The sequence below is a fragment of the Oncorhynchus nerka genome, linkage group LG18, assembly GCF_034236695.1.
Source record: "Oncorhynchus nerka isolate Pitt River linkage group LG18, Oner_Uvic_2.0, whole genome shotgun sequence".
Classification (NCBI taxonomy): domain Eukaryota; kingdom Metazoa; phylum Chordata; class Actinopteri; order Salmoniformes; family Salmonidae; genus Oncorhynchus; species Oncorhynchus nerka.
The window spans coordinates 83,778,111-83,795,747 of record NC_088413.1 but is presented as its reverse complement, the minus strand read 5'-3'; the positions used below and the strand labels follow the sequence as shown (position 1 = coordinate 83,795,747).

The 17,637-nt window shown below is 43.2% G+C and overlaps 1 protein-coding gene across 5 annotated transcripts in view; it reads right to left on the bottom strand.

The window, feature by feature from the left end:
• Positions 1–16,743, bottom strand: part of LOC115117281 (lysyl oxidase homolog 3B-like) — a 119,972-nt gene extending 103,229 nt beyond the window's left edge. For 3 of the 5 annotated variants that reach the window (XM_065004447.1, XM_065004449.1, XM_065004448.1), the window contains exon 1: positions 16,509–16,743. The gene's annotated coding sequence lies outside the window, so the exon portion shown is untranslated. The remainder of the gene's footprint in view (positions 1–16,508) is intronic. The other 2 variants (XM_065004445.1, XM_065004446.1) reach the window with 1 other exon arrangement.
• Between the last annotated feature and the right edge of the window lie 894 nt (positions 16,744–17,637).

Here is a 17,637-nt window from a genome sequence, read left to right as displayed (position 1 = left end):
AGAGATGGAGAGACGGAGAGAGGGACAGAGAGTGAATGGGAGAGAGAGACAGAGATGGAGAGAGGGACAGAGTGAATGGGAGAGAGAGACAGAGAGATGGAGAGATGGAGAGAGGGACAGAGAGTGAATGGGAGAGAGAGACAGAGAGATTGAGAGAAGGAGAGAGTTACAGAGAGTGAATGGGAGAGAGAGACAGAGAGATGGAGAGACGGAGAGAGGGACAGAGTAAATGGGAGAGAGAGACAGAGAGATGGAGAGACGGAGAGAGGGACAGAGTAAATGGGAGAGAGAGACAGAGAGATAGAGAGACGGAGAGAGGGACAGAGAGTGAATGGGAGAGAGAGACAGAGATGGAGAGAGGGACAGAGTGAATGGGAGAGAGAGACAGAGAGATGGAGAGACGGAGAGAGGGACAGAGAGTGAATGGGAGAGAGAGACAGAGAGATGGAGAGACGGAGAGAGGGACAGAGTGAATGGGAGACAGAGACAGAGAGATTGAGAGAAGGAGAGAGTTACAGAGAGTGAATGGGAGAGAGAGACAGAGAGATGGAGAGACGGAGAGAGGGACAGAGAGTGAATGGGAGAGAGCGGCAGAGAGATGGAGAGACGGAGAGAGGGACAGAGAGTGAATGGGAGAGAGAGACAGAGAGATTGAGAGACGGAGAGAGGGACAGAGAGTAAATGGGAGAGAGAGGCAGAGAGATGGAGAGACGGAGAGAGGGACAGAGAGTAAGTGGGAGAGAGAGGCAGAGAGATGGAGAGACGGAGAGAGGGACAGAGAGTAAATGGGAGAGAGAGACAGAGAGATGGAGAGACGGAGAGAGGGACAGAGAGTGAATGGGAGAGAGCGGCAGAGAGATGGAGAGACGGAGAGAGGGACAGAGAGTGAATGGGAGAGAGAGACAGAGAGATTGAGAGACGGAGAGAGGGACAGAGAGTAAATGGGAGAGAGAGGCAGAGAGATGGAGAGACGGAGAGAGGGACAGAGAGTAAATGGGAGAGAGAGGCAGAGAGATGGAGAGACGGAGAGAGGGACAGAGAGTAAATGGGAGAGAGAGACAGAGAGATGGAGAGACGGAGAGAGGGACAGAGAGTAAATGGGAGAGAGAGACAGAGATGGAGAGACGGAGAGAGGGACAGAGAGTAAATGGGAGAGAGAGACAGAGATGGAGAGACGGAGAGAGGGACAGAGAGTAAATGGGAGAGAGAGGCAGAGAGACGGAGAGAGGGACAGGGAGAAAATGGGAGAGAGAGGCAGAGAGATGGAGAGACGGAGAGAGGGGCAGAGAGTAAATGGGAGAGAGAGGCAGAGAGATGGAGAGACGGAGAGAGGGACAGAGAGTGAATGGGAGAGAGAGGCAGAGAGATGGAGAGACGGAGAGAGGGACAGAGAGTAAATGGGAGAGAGAGACGGAGAGACGGAGAGAGGGACAGAGAGTAAATGGGAGAGAGAGACAGAGAGACGGAGAGAGGGACAGAGAGTAAATGGGAGAGAGAGACGGAGAGACGGAGAGAGGGACAGAGAGTAAATGGGAGAGAGAGACGGAGAGACGGAGAGAGGGACAGAGAGTAAATGGGAGAGAGAGACAGAGAGATGGAGAGACGGAGAGAGGGACAGAGAGTAAATGGGAGAGAGAGACGGAGAGAGGGACAGAGAGTAAATGGGAGAGAGAGACAGAGAGACGGAGAGAGGGACAGAGAGTAAATGGGAGAGAGAGACAGAGAGATGGAGAGACAGAGAGAGGGACAGAGAGTAAATGGGAGAGAGAGACGGAGAGACGGAGAGAGGGACAGAGAGTAAATGGGAGAGAGAGACGGAGAGACGGAGAGAGGGACAGAGAGTAAATGGGAGAGAGACGGTGAGACGGAGAGAGGGACAGAGAGTAAATGGGAGAGAGAGACAGAGAGATGGAGATACGGAGAGAGGGACAGAGAGTGAATGGGAGAGAGAGAGAGAGAGATGGAGAGACAGAGAGAGGGACAGAGAGTAAATGGGAGAGAGAGACGGAGAGACGGAGAGACAGAGAGAGGGACAGAGAGTGAATGGGAGAGAGAGACGGAGAGACGGAGAGAGGGACAGAGAGTAAATGGGAGAGAGAGACAGAGAGATGGAGAGACGGAGAGAGGGACAGAGAGTAAATGGGAGAGAGAGACAGAGAGATGGAGAGACGGAGAGAGGGACAGAGAGTAAATGTGAGAGAGAGGCAGAGAGATAGAGAGACAGAGAGACGGACAGAGAGTGAATGGGAGAGAGAGAGAGAGATGGAGAGATTATGAGACGGAAAGACGGAGAGATTGAGAGACGGAGACCTGTTAAAGACGGCGCTCATCTGTTTTCTAGCGCCAGGATTGGTAATTTACCAGTTTTATATGAGCTGGCTTGCGCTGAGATGGGAGGAATATCTGAGACGTGTCCTTCAAAACGTGCAGCGCTGATGGGGCTATTACATTATTATAACCAGCATAACCTCTCCATGCCTTTCTAAGGTCTTCGAAAGCCAAGTCAACAAACAGATTACCGACCATTTCGAATCTCACCATACCTTCTCTGCTATGCAATCTGGTTTCAGAGCTGGTCATGGGTGCACCTCAGCCACGCTCAAGGTCCTAAACGATATCTTAACCGCCATCGATAAGAAACATTACTGTGCAGCCGTATTCATTGATCTGGCCAAGGCTTTCGACTCTGTCAACCACCACATCCTTATCGGCAGACTCGACAGCCTTGGTTTCTCAAATGATTGCCTCGCCTGGTTCACCAACTACTTCTCTGATAGAGTTCAGTGTGTCAAATCGGAGGGTCTGCTGTCCGGACCTCTGGCAGTCTCTATGGGGGTGCCACAGGGTTCAATTCTTGGACCGACTCTCTTCTCTGTATACATCAATGATGTTGCTCTTGCTGCTGGTGAGTCTCTGATCCACCTCTACGCAGACGACACCATTCTGTATACTTCCGGCCCTTCTTTGGACACTGTGTTAACAACCCTCCAGGCAAGCTTCAATGCCATACAACTCTCCTTCCGTGGCCTCCAATTGCTCTTAAATACAAGTAAAACTAAATGCATGCTCTTCAACCGATCGCTACCTGCACCTACCCGCCTGTCCAACATCACTACCCTGGACGGCTCTGACTTAGAATACGTGGACAACTACAAATACTTAGGTGTCTGGTTAGACTGTAAACTCTCCTTCCAGACCCATATCAAACATCTCCAATCCAAAGTTAAATCTAGAATTGGCTTCCTATTTCGCAACAAAGCATCCTTCACTCATGCTGCCAAACATACCCTTGTAAAATTGACCATCCTACCAATCCTCGACTTTGGCGATGTCATTTACAAAATAGCCTCCAATACCCTACTCAACAAATTGGATGCAGTCTATCACAGTGCTATCCGTTTTGTCACCAAAGCCCCATATACTACCCACCATTGCGACCTGTACGCTCTCGTTGGCTGGCCCTCGCTTCATACTCGTCGCCAAACCCACTGGCTCCATGTCATCTACAAGACCCTGCTAGGTAAAGTCCCCCCTTATCTCAGCTCGCTGGTCACCATAGCATCTCCCACCTGTAGCACACGCTCCAGCAGGTATATCTCTCTAGTCACCCCCAAAACCAATTCTTTCTTTGGCCGCCTCTCCTTCCAGTTCTCTGCTGCCAATGACTGGAACGAACTACAAAAATCTAAATTGGAAACACTTATCTCCCTCACTAGCTTTAAACACCAACTGTCAGAGCATCTTACAGATTACTGCACCTGTACATAGCCCACCTATAATTTAGCCCAAACAACTACCTCTTTCCTAACTGTATTTAATTTATTTATTTATTTTGCTCCTTTGCACCCCATTATTTTTATTTCTACTTTGCACATTCTTCCATTGCAATACTACCATTCCAGTGTTTTACTTGCTATATTGTATTTACTTTGCCACCATGGCCTTTTTTGCCTTTACCTCCCTTCTCACCTAATTTGCTCACATTGTATATAGACTTGTTTTTTTTACTGTATTATTGACTGTATGTTTGTTTTACTCCATGTGTAACTCTGTGTCGTTGTATGTGTCGAACTGCTTTGCTTTATCTTGGCCAGGTCGCAATTGTAAATGAGAACTTGTTCTCAACTTGCTTACCTGGTTAAATAAAGGTGAAATAAAATAAAAAAAAAATAAATATGTAGGCTATTACATTATTATAACCAGCATAACCTCTATGTAGACTATTACATTATTATAACCAGCATAACCTCCCTATGTAGACTATTACATTATTATAACCAGCATAACCTCCCTATGTAGACTATTACATTATTATAACCAGCATAACCTCCCTATGTAGACTATTACATTATTATAACCAGCATAACCTCCCTATGTAGACTATTACATTATTATAACCAGCATAACCTCCCTATGTAGACTATTACATTATTATAACCAGCATAACCTCCCTATGTAGACTATTACATTATTATAACCAGCATAACCTCCCTATGTAGACTATTACATTATTATAACCAGCATAACCTCCCTATGTAGGCTATTACATTATTATAACCAGCATAACCTCCCTATGTAGACTATTACATTATTATAACCAGCATAACCTCCCTATGTAGACTATTACATTATTATAACCAGCATAACCTCCCTATGTAGACTATTACATTATTATAACCAGCATAACCTCTCTATGTAGGCTATTACATTATTATAACCAGCATAACCTCTATGTAGACTATTACATTATTATAACCAGCATAACCTCTATGTAGACTATTACATTATTATAACCAGCATAACCATAAACCATGTAGACTATATGTCCATCATGGAACATAAACCATTTAGACTATATGTCCATCATGGAACATAAACCATGTAGACGGAACATAAACCATGTAGACTATATGTCCATCATGGAACATAAACCCCTCCATGTAGACTATATGTCCATCAGGGAACATAAACCATGTAGACTATATATCCATCATGGAACATAAACCATGTAGACTATATGTCCATCATGGAACATAAACCATGTAGACTATATGTCCATCGTGGAACATAAACCCCTCCATGTAGACTATATGTCCATCATGGAACATAAACCATGTAGACTATATATCCATCATGGAACATAAACCCCTCCATGTAGACTATATGTCCATCATGGAACATAAACCCCTCCATGTAGACTATATGTCCATCAGGGAACATAAACCATGTAGACTATATGTCCATCATGGAACGTAAACCATGTAGACTATATGTCCATCATGGAACATAAACCATGTAGACTATAAGTCCATCATGGAACATAAACCATGTAGACTATATGTCCATCATGGAACATAAACCCCTCCATTTAGACTATATGTCCATCAGGGAACATAAACCATGTAGACTATATGTCCATCATGGAACATAAACCATGTAGACTATATGTCCATCATGGAACATAAACCATGTAGACTATATATCCATCATGGAACATAAACCATGTAGACTATATGTCCATCAGGGAACATAAACCATGTAGACCATATGTCCATCAGGGAACATAAACCATGTAGACTATATGTCCATCATGGAACATAAACCATGTAGACTATATATCCATCATGGAACATAAACCATGTAGACTATATGTCCATCATGGAACATAAACCATGTAGACTATATGTCCATCATGGAACATAAACCATGTAGACTATATGTCCATCATGGAACATAAACCACTCCATGTAGACTATATGTCCATCAGGGAACATAAACCATGTAGACTATATGTCCATCATGGAACGTAAACCATGTAGACTATATGTCCATCATGGAACATAAACCATGTAGACTATATGTCCATCATGGAACATAAACGATGTAGACTATATGTCCATCATGGAACATAACCATGTAGACTATATGTCCATCATGGAACATAAACCATGTAGACTATATGTCCATCAGGGAACATAAACCATGTAGACTATATGTCCATCATGGAACATAAACCATGTAGACTATATGTCCATCATGGAACGTAAACCATGTAGACTATATGTCTATCATGGAACATAAACCATGTAGACTATATGTCCATCATGGAACATAAACCATGTAGACTATATGTCCATCAGGGAACATAAACCCCTCCATGTAGACTATATGTCCATCATGGAACATAAACCACGTAGACTATATGTCCATCAGGGAACATAAACCATGTAGACTATATGTCCATCAGGGAACATAAACCATGTAGACTATATGTCCATCAGGGAACATAAACCATGTAGACTATATGTCCATCATGGAACATAAACCATGTAGACTATATGTCCATCAGGGAACATAAACCATGTAGACTATATGTCCATCATGGAACATAAACCATGTAGACTATATGTCCATCATGGAACATAAACCATGTAGACTATATGTCCATCAGGGAACATAAACCATGTAGACTATATGTCCATCAGGGAACATAAACCATGTAGACTATATGTCCATCATGGAACATAAACCATGTAGACTATATGTCCATCAGGGAACATAAACAATATAGACTATATGTCCATCATGGAACATAAACCATGTAGACTATATGTCCATCATGGAACATAAACCATGTAGACTATATGTCCATCAGGGAACATAAACAATATAGACTATATGTCCATCATGGAACATAAACCATGTAGACTATATGTCCATCATGGAACATAAACCATGTAGACTATATGTCCATCATGGAACATAAACCATGTAGACTATATGTCCATCAGGGAACATAAACCATCTAGACTATATGTCCATCAGGGAACATAAACCATGTAGACTATATGTCCATCATGGAACATAAACCATGTAGACTATATGACCATCATGGAACATAAACCATGTAGACTATATGTCCATCATGGAACATAAACCCCTCTATGTAGACTATATGTCCATCATGGAACATAAACCATGTAGACTATATGTCCATCATGGAACATAAACCATGTAGACTATATGTCCATCAGGGAACATAAACCATGTAGACTATATGTCCATCATGGAACATAAACCATGTAGACTATATGTCCATCGTGGAACATAAACCATGTAGACTATATGTCCATCAGGGAACATAAACCATGTAGACTATATGTCCATCATGGAACATAAACCATGTAGACTATATGTCCATCATGGAACATAAACCATGTAGACTATATGTCCATCAGGGAACATAAACCATGTAGACTATATGTCCATCAGGTAAAAAACAATGTAGACTATATGTCCATCAGGGCACATAAACCATGTAGACTATATGTCCATCATGGAACATAAACCATGTAGACTATATGTCCATCATGGAACATAAACCATGTAGACTATATGTCCATCGTGGAACATAAACCATGTAGACTATATGTCCATCAGGGAACATAAACCATGTAGACGATATGTCCATCATGGAACATAAACCATGTAGACTATATGTCCATCATGGAACATAAACCATGTAGACTATATGTCCATCAGGTAAAAAACAATGTAGACTATATGTCCATCAGGGAACATAAACCATGTAGACTATATGTCCATCATGGAACATAAACCATGTAGACTATATGTCCATCATGGAACATAAACCATGTAGACTATATGTCCATCAGGGAACATACACCATGTAGTCTGTCTTTCTTATCTTGGACATGCATCAAGCCAAGGAGCCTTAAAGAACTTTATTTTAATTTGACAATGAACAGCCTCAGCTAGTATACCCTACCTACAGTGTATAGACTACTCCATTCAGTAGTATACCCTACCTGCAGTGTACAGGCTACTACATCCTACCTACAGTGTATAGACTACTCCATTCAGCTAGTATACCCTACCTACAGTGTATAGACTACTCCATTCAGCTAGTATCCCTACCTGCAGTGTATAGACTACTCCATTCAGCTAGTATCCCCTACCTGCAGTGTATAGACTACTCCATTCAGCTAGTATACCCTACCTACAGTGTATAGACTAATACATTCAGCTAGTATACCCTACCTACAGTGTATAGACTACTCCATTCAGCTAGTATCCCTACCTACAGTGTATAGACTACTCCATTCAGCTAGTATCCCTACCTGCAGTGTATAGGCTCCTCCATTAAGCTAGTATACCCTACCTACAGTGTATAGGCTACTCCATTCAGCTAGTATCCCTACCTACAGTGTATAGACTACTCCATTCAGCTAGTATACCCTACCTACAGTGTATAGACTACTCCATTCAGCTAGTATCCCTACCTACAGTGTATAGGCTACTCCATTCAGCTTATATACCTACCTGCAGTGTATAGACTACTCCATTCAGCTAGTATCCCCTACCTACAGTGTATAGACTACTCCATTCAGCTAGTATCCCCTACCTACAGTGTATAGACTACTCCATTCAGCTAGTATCCCTACCTACAGTGTATAGACTACTCCATTCAGCTAGTATACCTACCTACAGTGTATAGACTACTCCATTCAGCTAGTATACCTACCTGCAGTGTATAGACTACTCCATTCAGCTAGTATCCCTACCTACAGTGTAGAGGCTACTCCATTCAGCTAGTATCCCTACCTACAGTGTATATACTACTCCATTCAGCTAGTATCCCCTACCTACAGTGTATAGACTACTCCATTCAGCTAGTATCCCTACCTACAGTGTATAGGCTACTCCATTCAGCTAGTATACCTATCTACAGTGTATAGACTACTCCATTCAGCTAGTATACCTACCTACAGTGTATAGACTACTCCATTCAGCTAGTATCCCCTACCTACAGTGTATAGACTACTCCATTCAGCTAGTATCCCTACCTACAGTGTATAGGCTACTCCATTCAGCTAGTATACCTATCTACAGTGTATAGACTACTCCATTCAGCTAGTATACCTACCTACAGTGTATAGACTACTCCATTCAGCTAGTATACCCTACCTACAGTGTACAGGCTACTCCATTCAGCTAGTATACCTTACCTACAGTGTATAGGCTACTCCATTCAGCTAGTATACCTATCTACAGTGTACAGACTACTCCATTCAGCTAGTATACCTACCTACAGTGTATAGACTACTCCATTCAACTAGTATACCCTACCTACAGTGTACAGGCTACTCCATTCAGCTAGTATACCTACCTACAGTGTATAGACTACTCCATTCAGCTAGTATACCTACCTGCAGTGTATAGACTACTCCATTCAGCTAGTATCCCCTACCTACAGTGTATATGCTACTCCATTCAGCTAGTATACCCTACCTACAGTGTATAGGCTACTCCATTCAGCTAGTATCCCTTCCTGCAGTGTATAGGCTACTCCATTCAGCTAGTATCCCTACCTGCAGTGTATAGACTACTCCATTCAGCTAGTATCCCCTACCTACAGTGTATATGCTACTCCATTCAGCTAGTATACCCTACCTACAGTGTATAGGCTACTCCATTCAGCTAGTATTCCCTACCTACAGTGTATAGACTACTCCATTCAGCTAGTATACCCTACCTACAGTGTATAGGCTACTCCATTCAGCTAGTATACCTATCTACAGTGTATAGACTACTCCATTCAGCTAGTATACCTACCTACAGTGTATAGACTACTCCATTCAGCTAGTATACCCTACCTACAGTGTACAGGCTACTCCATTCAGCTAGTATACCTACCTACAGTGTATAGACTACTCCATTCAGCTAGTATACCTACCTGCAGTGTATAGACTACTCCATTCAGCTAGTATCCCTACCTACAGTGTATAGACTACTCCATTCAGCTAGTATACCTACCTACAGTGTATAGACTACTCCATTCAGCTAGTATCCCTACCTACAGTGTATAGGCTACTCCATTCAGCTAGTATACCCTACCTACAGTGTACAGGCTACTCCATTCAGCTAGTATCCCCTACCTACAGTGTATAGACTACTCCATTCAGCTAGTATCCCCTACCTACAGTGTATAGACTACTCCATTCAGCTAGTATCCCTACCTACAGTGTATAGGCTACTCCATTCAGCTATTATACCCTACCTACAGTGTATAGGCTACTCCATTCAGCTAGTATACCTACCTACAGTGTATAGACTACTCCATTCAGCTAGTATACCTACCTGCAGTGTATAGACTACTCCATTCAGCTAGTATACCTACCTGCAGTGTATAGACTACTCCATTCAGCTAGTATCCCTACCTACAGTGTATAGACTACTCCATTCAGCTAGTATACCTACCTACAGTGTATAGACTACTCCATTCAGCTAGTATACCTACCTGCAGTGTATAGACTACTCCATTCAGCTAGTATCCCTACCTACAGTGTAGAGGCTACTCCATTCAGCTAGTATCCCTACCTACAGTGTATAGACTACTCCATTCAGCTAGTATCCCCTACCTACAGTGTATAGACTACTCCATTCAGCTAGTATACCCTACCTACAGTGTACAGGCTACTCCATTCAGCTAGTATACCTACCTACAGTGTATAGGCTACTCCATTCAGCTAGTATCCCTTCCTGCAGTGTATAGGCTACTCCTTTCAGCTAGTATACCTACCTACAGTGTATAGACTACTCCATTCAGCTAGTATACCTACCTACAGTGTATAGACTACTCCATTCAGCTAGTATACCTACCTGCAGTGTATAGACTACTCCATTCAGCTAGTATCCCTACCTACAGTGTATAGACTACTCCATTCAGCTAGTATACCTACCTACAGTGTATAGACTACTCCATTCAGCTAGTATCCCTACCTACAGTGTATAGGCTACTCCATTCAGCTAGTAGACCCTACCTACAGTGTACAGGCTACTCCATTCAGCTAGTATCCCCTACCTACAGTGTATAGACTACTCCATTCAGCTAGTATCCCCTACCTACAGTGTATAGACTACTCCATTCAGCTAGTATCCCTACCTACAGTGTATAGGCTACTCCATTCAGCTATTATACCCTACCTACAGTGTATAGGCTACTCCATTCAGCTAGTATACCTACCTACAGTGTATAGACTACTCCATTCAGCTAGTATACCTACCTGCAGTGTATAGACTACTCCATTCAGCTAGTATACCTACCTGCAGTGTATAGACTACTCCATTCAGCTAGTATCCCTACCTACAGTGTATAGACTACTCCATTCAGCTAGTATACCTACCTACAGTGTATAGACTACTCCATTCAGCTAGTATACCTACCTGCAGTGTATAGACTACTCCATTCAGCTAGTATCCCTACCTACAGTGTAGAGGCTACTCCATTCAGCTAGTATCCCTACCTACAGTGTATAGACTACTCCATTCAGCTAGTATCCCCTACCTACAGTGTATAGACTACTCCATTCAGCTAGTATACCCTACCTACAGTGTACAGGCTACTCCATTCAGCTAGTATACCTACCTACAGTGTATAGGCTACTCCATTCAGCTAGTATCCCTTCCTGCAGTGTATAGGCTACTCCTTTCAGCTAGTATCCCTACCTGCAGTGTATAGACTACTCCATTCAGCTAGTATCCCTACCTACAGTGTATAGGCTACTCCATTCAGCTAGTATCCCCTACCTACAGTGTATAGACTACTCCATTCAGCTAGTATACCCTACCTACAGTGTATAGGCTACTCCATTCAGCTAGTATACCTATCTACAGTGTATAGACTACTCCATTCAGCTAGTATACCTACCTACAGTGTATAGACTACTCCATTCAGCTAGTATACCCTACCTACAGTGTACAGGCTACTCCATTCAGCTAGTATACCTTACCTACAGTGTATAGGCTACTCCATTCAGCTAGTATACCTATCTACAGTGTATAGACTACTCCATTCAGCTAGTATACCTACCTACAGTGTATAGACTACTCCATTCAACTAGTATACCCTACCTACAGTGTACAGGCTACTCCATTCAGCTAGTATACCTACCTACAGTGTATAGACTACTCCATTCAGCTAGTATACCTACCTGCAGTGTATAGACTACTCCATTCAGCTAGTATCCCCTACCTACAGTGTATATGCTACTCCATTCAGCTAGTATACCCTACCTACAGTGTATAGGCTACTCCATTCAGCTAGTATCCCTTCCTGCAGTGTATAGGCTACTCCATTCAGCTAGTATCCCTACCTGCAGTGTATAGACTACTCCATTCAGCTAGTATCCCCTACCTACAGTGTATATGCTACTCCATTCAGCTAGTATACCCTACCTACAGTGTATAGGCTACTCCATTCAGCTAGTATTCCCTACCTACAGTGTATAGACTACTCCATTCAGCTAGTATACCCTACCTACAGTGTATAGGCTACTCCATTCAGCTAGTATACCTATCTACAGTGTATAGACTACTCCATTCAGCTAGTATACCTACCTACAGTGTATAGACTACTCCATTCAGCTAGTATACCCTACCTACAGTGTACAGGCTACTCCATTCAGCTAGTATACCTACCTACAGTGTATAGACTACTCCATTCAGCTAGTATACCTACCTGCAGTGTATAGACTACTCCATTCAGCTAGTATCCCTACCTACAGTGTATAGACTACTCCATTCAGCTAGTATCCCCTACCTACAGTGTATAGGCTACTCCATTCAGCTAGTATCCCTACCTACAGTGTATAGGCTACTCCATTCAGCTAGTATACCCTACCTACAGTGTACAGGCTACTCCATTCAGCTAGTATACCTACCTACAGTGTATAGACTACTCCATTCAGCTAGTATCCCCTACCTACAGTGTATAGACTACTCCATTCAGCTAGTATCCCTACCTACAGTGTATAGGCTACTCCATTCAGCTATTATACCCTACCTACAGTGTATAGGCTACTCCATTCAGCTAGTATACCTACCTACAGTGTATAGACTACTCCATTCAGCTAGTATACCTACCTGCAGTGTATAGACTACTCCATTCAGCTAGTATACCTACCTGCAGTGTATAGACTACTCCATTCAGCTAGTATCCCTACCTACAGTGTAGAGGCTACTCCATTCAGCTAGTATCCCTACCTGCAGTGTATAGGCTACTCCATTCAGCTAGTATCCCCTACCTACAGTGTATAGACTACTCCATTCAGCTAGTATACCTACCTACAGTGTATATACTACTCCATTCAGCTAGTATCCCCTACCTACAGTGTATAGACTACTCCATTCAGCTAGTATCCCTACCTACAGTGTACAGGCTACTCCATTCAGCTAGTATCCCCTACCTACAGTGTATAGACTACTCCATTCAGCTAGTATCCCCTACCTACAGTGTATAGACTACTCCATTCAGCTAGTATCCCTACCTACAGTGTATAGACTACTCCATTCGGCTAGTATCCCTACCTACAGTGTATAGACTACTCCATTCGGCTAGTATCCCTACCTGCAGTGTATAGACTACTCCATTCAGCTAGTATACCCTACCTACAGTGTATAGACTACTCCATTCAGCTAGTATCCCTACCTGCAGTGTATAGACTACTCCATTCAGCCAGTATCCCTACCTACAGTGTATAGACTACTCCATTCGGCTAGTATCCCTTCCTGCAGTGTATAGACTACTCCATTCAGCTAGTATCCCTACCTGCAGTGTATAGACTACTCCACTCAGCTAGTATCCCCACCTACAGTGTATAGACTACTCCATTCAGCTAGTATACCCTACCTACAGTGTATAGACTACTCCATTCAGCTAGTATCCCTACCTACAGTGTATAGGCTACTCCATTCAGCTAGTATCCCCTACCTACAGTGTATAGGCTACTCCACTCAGCTAGTATCCCTACCTACAGTGTATAGGCTACTCCATTCAGCTAGTATAGGCTACTCCATTCAGCTAGTATCCCTACCTGCAGTGTACAGGCTACATCCCCATTTCCAAAGAGAGCCGTTGTCTGGTTACCAAAGACGAGCTCCTCCAAACATATTGAAATGATTCCGTCCAATAAGGCCATATCAACGGTAGTCCTCGGCTGAGCAAGGCAGTTAACCCACTGTTCCCCTGAACAAGGCAGTTAACCCAATGTTCCCCTGAACAAGGCAGTTAACCCACTGTTCCCCTGAACAAGGCAGTTAACCCACTGTTCCCCTGAACAAGGCAGTTAACCCACTGTTCCCCTGAACAAGGCAGTTAACCCACTGTTCCCCTGAACAAGGCAGTTAACCCACTGTTCCCCTGAACAAGGCAGTTAACCCACTGTTCCCCTGAACAAGGCAGTTAACCCACTGTTCCCCGAGCGCTGAAGACGTGGATTTTGATTAAAGTCAGCCTCCCTCACCTCTCTGAGTCAGAGGGGTTGGGTTAAATGTGGAAGACGCACCTCTCTGATTCAGAGGGGTTGGGTTAAATGTGGAAGAAACACCTCTCTGATTCAGAGGGGTTGGGTTCAATGTGGAAGACACACCTCTCTGATTCAGAGGGGTTGGGTTAAACGTGGAAGACACACCTCTCTGATTCAGAGGGGTTGGGTTAAACGTGGAAGACACACCTCTCTGACTCAGAGGGGTTGGGTTAAACGTGGAAGACACACCTCTCTGATTCAGAGGGGTTGGGTTAAACGTGGAAGACACACCTCTCTGATTCAGAGGGGTTGGGTTAAACGTGGAAGACACACCTCTCTGATTCAGAGGGGTTGGGTTAAACGTGGAAGACACACCTCTCTGATTCAGAGGGGTTGGGTTAAACGTGGAAGACACACCTCTCTGATTCAGAGGGGTTGGGTTAAACGTGGAAGACACACCTCTCTGACTCAGAGGGGTTGGGTTAAACGTGGAAGACACACCTCTCTGACTCAGAGGGGTTGGGTTAAACGTGGAAGACACACCTCTCTGATTCAGAGGGGTTGGGTTAAACGTGGAAGGCACACCTCTCTGACTCAGAGGGGTTGGGTTAAACGTGGAAGACACACCTCTCTGATTCAGAGGGTTGGGTTAAACGTGGAAGACACACCTCTTTGATTCAGAGGGGTTGGGTTAAACGTGGAAGACACACCTCTCTGATTCAGAGGGGTTGGGTTAAACGTGGAAGACACACCTCTCTGATTCAGAGGGGTTGGGTTAAACGTGGAAGACACACCTCTCTGACTCAGAGGGGTTGGGTTAAACGTGGAAGACACACCTCTCTGACTCAGAGGGGTTGGGTTAAACGTGGAAGACACACCTCTCTGATTCAGAGGGGTTGGGTTAAACGTGGAAGGCACACCTCTCTGACTCAGAGGGGTTGGGTTAAACGTGGAAGACACACCTCTCTGATTCAGAGGGGTTGGGTTAAACGTGGAAGACACACCTCTTTGATTCAGAGGGGTTGGGTTAAACGTGGAAGACACACCTCTCTGATTCAGAGGGGTTGGGTTAAACGTGGAAGACACACCTCTCTGATTCAGAGGGGTTGGGTTAAACGTGGAAGACACACCTCTCTGATTCAGAGGGGTTGGGTTAAATGCAGAAGACACATTTCAGTTGAATACATTCAGTTGGACAACTGACTAGGTATCCCCCCTTTTCGCACAACCATCAGCTATTGCGTTCATTATTCCAGCAGTGAAAATAGCAAAAATATTTCATACACACCCCCGGACCTATAACCCTACAGCCAGCGCTAAGAAAGGTTTGTAAAAAAAAATGCCCTTTGAGTGACAGGCAATAGCACTTGAAAGAAAATCAGTAATTTCAACATTTGAAGTGATCGTCACTAGTTAACAGACACAAAGTCATAATTAGGCTAAACCCCACCCATTTATTCAATTTATCTTTGTTAAACTCTTATTTTCACCTAACCATAACCTTATACCGAACCCTAAAGTAAGACCAAAAAGCAATTGTTGCGAATGCAGACTTTGTGGCTGTGTTATCTAGTGGAAACCACTTGAAGCCCTCTCTCCCTCGGATTTACGTGCAGAATAATACGAGATGCTCTGAGATCAGGTTGCTCTCTCTCTCTCTCTCTCTCTCTCCAAAGGACAATTGATGAAATAAGGCTATTAACGCTACACGATTACTACTATTATATAAGTTATCAGGACACTTTACAGGCAAATGGCAGATTAATACGTGAGAATTTCCTCAGGCACTAAGATTCAGACTACACACCAATATTGTAGTCATTAGCATTACAACACCAATATGATGGTTCTGTGTTAGACAGGACAGACTTGCTTTTGGGACAGATATGAAAAGACAGCTATCATTACCTGTGCTGATAATATCCCAGACACGCCACGGGACCTATAAATTACTATCCAGCTGTCTAACTTTCCAGCCGTCTGTCTAGCTCATTTAGGTTCATGTAGATGCTCATCTTTCTCAAACCACAACCTGAACGTTTCAAATGTTACCAAGTAGTTCGTCTACATTTATAAAATGTATCATTTGGAAAGGAAGAATGAGGAGATGTATCTTAGCAAGTACCACATCACTGCCCCGATGACATTTGTTTTACCCTAACGGAAAAAGCTTGAACTTACCGGTTACAACGTGTCCAGCCTCGGAAGTTTTATAACGGTTTTAGATGGTTCCAGGGATAGACTTCTATACTAAATGTTATTTTTTCTAATGTTTTCAAACGTTGATAAAATAAAAAATTGAAATGGTTTCGTCTTGATTTATGCACCTTATTAGAAGCGTTCAGTGTGCGGGGCTTGGACCTCCTAGCCAATTGACTTTCATCCCGTCTGTCTGTACATTGCCAGCTGTACAGCCCTCAGAGAGAGAGAGGAGGGAGCGCTGGAGCTGATTCGTCGATTTGTTGCACGACTTTAAAAGGGGACGGATTTTCCTGAAGACACTGCCCCTTTCATGGATGATTTTGTAAGAGATTTTCCACTTTCATAACGCTTTCATAACATCAATAAAAATGTTCACAATAATTCATATTTATGTCTTTTCTATTTCCAAGAAGATATAGAGAAAGATCTGACTTTCATTACCATTATTTAGGTTATGACAGCTTTCTAAAAACATTTTTCCTCGGATTTAATTTGACTATCTTTCAATCGAAAACACGTGGATTTCCATTACAGAATTTGCAACAAGTGAAAGTAGGCTGTTTGACCTTAAAATCATTTATTTTCCATACCAAATAAATCTATTACAAACACTGTAATAAAAAAAAAGGCACAAACGGTTATATGCACATTGTACATGTTATGTCACCAAAAGATGGAAACCTTGGTTTATGGAGTGAAAGATGGATCTGATTTTAAAGTTGCCAATGATTTCAAGTCTGTATGTAGGCAGCAGCCTCTCTGTGTTAGTGATGGCTGTTTAACAGTCTGATGGCCTTGAGATAGAAGCTGTTTAACAGTCTGATGGCCTTGAGATAGAAGCTGTTTAACAGTCTGATGGCCTTGAGATAGAAGCTGTTTAACAGTCTGATGGCCTTGAGATAGAAGCTGTTTAACAGTCTGATGGCCTTGAGATAGAAGCTGTTTAACAGTCTGATGGCCTTGAGATAGAAGCTGTTTAACAGTCTGATGGCCTTGAGATAGAAGCTGTTTAACAGTCTGATGGCCTTGAGATAGAAGCTGTTTTTTCAGTCTCTCGGTCCCAGCTTTGATGCACCTGTACTGACCTCGCCTTCTGGGTTATAGCGGG